Here is a 4,318-nt window from a genome sequence, read left to right as displayed (position 1 = left end):
AACCGGTGAATATTTTTCGGTGAAATTTGATAGATATTCGTTTTCGCTCTTTCTGAACCGAGCGACATCACTTTCATGCCAATTCATTAACTTTTTTGAAGGTGGGAGGGTCCCTTTAATGTACAGAGAGCACAGCTTATCAAAATCTGTAAAGTAACAACGAAAATAAATTTTTGCCCAACTCCGCCATTTCGAAAATAATGGTTCTAAGGTTTTAGGGGTTTGTCAGGGACAACATTATTTTTCTACTCTTAAAATTCAAAATCAAAAATGAAAAAGTAATATCATGGGCAAAAATTGTTTCCTTGAATTACAAAATCAGCATAGTGCTGAACTTCTCAGCCTACCGGACCAGCCATTGTTCTACCACAAATTATCGATTCATATCAATGATGTGGGGTTATAAATATGGTCCAAAAACATCAAATTTAAAATATCTTTCAGAATCTGTGCATGATGTTGCCTTTTAAATGTTAAGAACTGAATTTAATAGCTGTTGAATACACAGCCGCCATTGGTGTCCTTGGTCACCCTGTTCCACTAAATGTAGTATTTTTCAAAAACTAGCCTATGGCGGTGTCTAAAACATTTACCAAAATTTACAAAATTGTCTACACTATTAGAAATCAGAAAGCCTAAAGCTCTATGACCTCTGGCATTTTGACAACTTACTTCCGAGTCTCGAATTTAGATTTTTGAGAACCCAACATTTCTGAACGAAATCATTGCTCCTTGGTCAAACTGTCAATCATCTGCTTTAAAAATTCTTTATTAAAATCAAAATTTCATTTTCTTTCCAAATATGGGTATTTTATTGCAATTTAGAAGGTGTTAAGTATATTTTTTTGGTCTAGAATGAATTACCATTCATGCTGCTGAAGGTTACACTATGAAAATTAACGAAATATTACTGAAAAACAAGCCTATGGCGGTGTCTATTTCAAGATGAATAATAAACAAAATTCAATTGTCTATTTGTTGATAAAAGTCGTAAAACATGATGACCTCTGGCATTTACGAGATTCGGTGTTGAAAACTGCAGACCATGATTATCACCCACAGTTGCGCACAGTTTTCTGTACTGCTTTCGCTGGCAAACGCCAGTGCTCGCATTTGATTGGTCTAACGGCGTTTCTTTTGCTAATTGAGAACACTCTGCAGTTTTATTTTGGTTTCTGTGTATTTTGTTGATTATTTTGATTATTGTTGTTGGATTTGGTGATATTAGGCAAGGTATTAGGCATTATTCAGTCACACACTCACACCATTCCCGTGGTATTATGGTAAGCACTTTTAATGTTTTATTGTGAGAGGTTACCTGTGCCAGGTTGGGTGATTTTGTTTAAGTTTTTGTTCTATGGTTTAGTTGAGATTGAAATCACCAGGGCAGAGTTTGTTGCATGCTGCATGCATGTTCCTGTTCCTCATACCCTTGTTCCGCAAGGCGTACATTGTTTGTTTTTATTTATTTGTCATGCCTCAATTACCAATCCTACGAAGTATGTAGTCTACCGCAAGTCTTTATAAACCTAATGCCCAGATTCATTTTGTGCATCTGCTCTCTCTTTGCGCGCTTCCATGGTGTTCTCCCTCTCGATTTCATCCTCTTTCTCCTCTGCGTAGGTATCAACCCCCTGCTTTGGATGGCCATTGAGGTAGGTGCCTTTGGAGCTTGCAGCAATGAGCATTAGAAATGAATTACCAGAAATAAATGATGGTGTGAAAATTAATCAACAAAAGCTGACAAGGATGAGTTATTAAAACTCATCCTTGTCCAAAATATCTCCAAAATATTATATCACTACAAAGTTTTATTTGTGTAGCGATCATGAAGTACATGCCCTGCCCCTCTGGCCAATCCTGGTCAATCCTGCTCCGGGTTGTTCAGACAACTACCCCATGTGGGAAGCCCGAAGCTCCCCCAGGAGTATGGCCATAATAGCTGGGTGTGGTGAGTGTCACAGGACTGATAGCCCTATAAACACAGGTCGGGTGGGAGGGTACCTATTACTATTAGTAGAATAAGCTTAGGATGTTGGTTAAGCCCTTTCCTCGTCACCCGCCTCTGTCACCAGTTTTCTCCTCAGCCTCCAGAGCTGGTAGAGTTCATCCTTGTTCTGCTCCATCTCTTTTCTATCATTGTTAAAGAGGAATGCTTTCAGTATCTCGTTGGGTTCTTCCACGTATGGCCTCGGTAGAGCTAGGTTTCATTGTCTTTCTTCTGTTAGCTTGGTACACTAGCATAAAATGGACTTCATTTCCTTCCTCTTTTCCACAGAGCTTAATTACCGTTATCACCTCATCCACCGTCTGCTCAATGTGTGAGGAATACGGAGACAAAGGCTGCTTGATAATTAAACAAGTTCTGTGTTTTCTCAGGAAGTCAGTACTTTGTTAGATATGTGATAAGTTTAACGTAGGTAGACAATTGCAGTCTTATGTGTCGATTAAACTAAAAGTCTTGGAAACATGATAAGCTTAGAATAACATTCTGCCATTGTGTTCATGTGTTTGGCTTTGTCGTTCCTATTGTAGGTACCTATGCTTTGTAGATTCTGAGTTCTGACCATATTATCTTCCACCAGGTTCATTGCTGGCAGTGGTTCAGAGACAGTGGTTCGATCCCAGCTGTAGAACGTCACCTGCAGGAAGTAGCATTGTGATGGCCAGCCACGTGGCGCGTCTATCCAGCCACATTGTCCAGAAACCATCACATCATCTCCAGGTCAGTAACTGTGTGGACCAGTCCAACGCGTCCACAGGCCACTGGTCAGGCTGTATCCCACCATGTCACTAGGTCAGGGACATAATCGCATTGTGTGACCCGTCGCCGCGTCCTTATAAGGACCACTCACCTATAGGTGGGTGGCTCGGGGGAACTTTTTGTGTTGCCGGGATGGGATGTCTGCTAAATGCAGGTGCCGCTGCAAGTGTCGTGACGTATGATGGGTCTCAGGCTCGGATTTCGATTTCTCGAGTGAGAAATGTGTGTACAGGCTAATGTAATGTTATTATAGCTGAGTGTGCGACAGGAAACGTTAATCATGAGCTATGAGTCGTGGTCGCCGTGGCTCGTAGTGGTATTTGACGACCGTCGTGACCTGTGACGGTCACCGTGACTGCTATGTGATGGTCGCCGCGGCTGGCATATGACGGCCGCCGTGACTTCTATAACGGCCTTCGTGACTGAATCGTGACGGTCGTCTTGATGTGCCGCCACTCGCTGCTTTACAGGTCACTGGTCGCGGGTGCTTGAGTTGACTGTGTCTTCAACGGCTCCACGGTGACCAGCGCCGCCACCGCCGAGACCATCCGATTCCTGAAATGATAATGGCCGTACACGAACAAGAGGCTCTATGCATCCAGATGCAAGTCAAGCGCCATGCTCAGAGGCGTCATCCGGAGAAGGCCGCACAGTGCACTTTAGGCTGAGCTCGGGTGTAGTGTGCGCTGACGGATAGGATAAAATTACGGGCCGGCCATCAGATTTCAGTGCGGGGATCAAGATGGTCGGAGCCGACGTGGCTCGGTTGATGGTGTGCCAGGGTTAATTGAGAGTGGAGGCGAGACACCCGGATCTGTGAAGGATACGCCAATACGGGTCTCGACGTCGTCTCGCAATTTGTGCTATGTAATATGACGGCTATGCCGTGGTATCATTCACTCTCGATGCGCTAATAGATAATAAATAGGACAGAGACTGGAATTAAGATTATTATATTTGCATGTAAGGGGCAGGTTTTGGCCAGCGCTATATTAGAAATCGTGAGCGTGCTAGTTGCAATCAATCGCGCGCTTCCTGCTGAGCATCTGTGAGCGAGAAATTACTTTCTCAGGAACGTTCGTCGTAAAATATGTGTATCTTTGGAATAAGTTGTCAGAACATGAATGAATTTTTGGTGTCCACTGCAGCTGCTGTTCTGGAACAGAAACCTGCCGAGATCGGCTGTGTATGTACTATGTACGCTGTGGCAAAATCAAGCAGCCGTACCATGAATCAAAAGCGATATGTGAATTAAAGTGGATATATTTCACTATTTTTTCAGTTTTATCAATTATCATACAGAGCACAGAAATGCGTCAAATACTGATCACACCCGGTTCCAAACAACAAAACCCTTGCGATCACTGGAAAGTAAATAAACAAAAATATCCATGTGGCTGTCTTGTCTGGCGTGATCCGAGACTCTCTCTCTCTCTCTCTCTCTCTCTCTCTCTCTCTCTCTCTCTCTCTCTCTCTCTCTCTCTCTCTCGCTCTCTCTCTCTCTCTCTCCCTCTCTCTCTCTCTCTCTCTCTCTCTCTCACTGTGTCGTTGCTG

General features: G+C 43.2%; 1 long non-coding RNA gene across 1 annotated transcript; it reads left to right on the top strand.

Moving 5' to 3' along the window:
* The first annotated feature begins 400 nt into the window (after positions 1-400).
* LOC122387540 lies at positions 401-4,034 on the top strand. Its single transcript, XR_006257618.1, has 3 exons — positions 401-1,283; positions 2,586-2,725; positions 3,235-4,034. It is a non-coding gene; the product is annotated as an uncharacterized LOC122387540 (long non-coding RNA).
* The last annotated feature ends 284 nt before the right edge of the window (positions 4,035-4,318 follow it).

Source organism: Amphibalanus amphitrite, unplaced genomic scaffold, assembly GCF_019059575.1.
Source record: "Amphibalanus amphitrite isolate SeventyFive unplaced genomic scaffold, NRLGWU_Aamphi_draft 000017F_arrow, whole genome shotgun sequence".
NCBI classification, from domain to species: domain Eukaryota; kingdom Metazoa; phylum Arthropoda; class Thecostraca; order Balanomorpha; family Balanidae; genus Amphibalanus; species Amphibalanus amphitrite.
The sequence above is the reverse complement of the archived record's forward strand: the minus strand, read 5'-3'. Positions and strand labels throughout refer to the sequence as shown.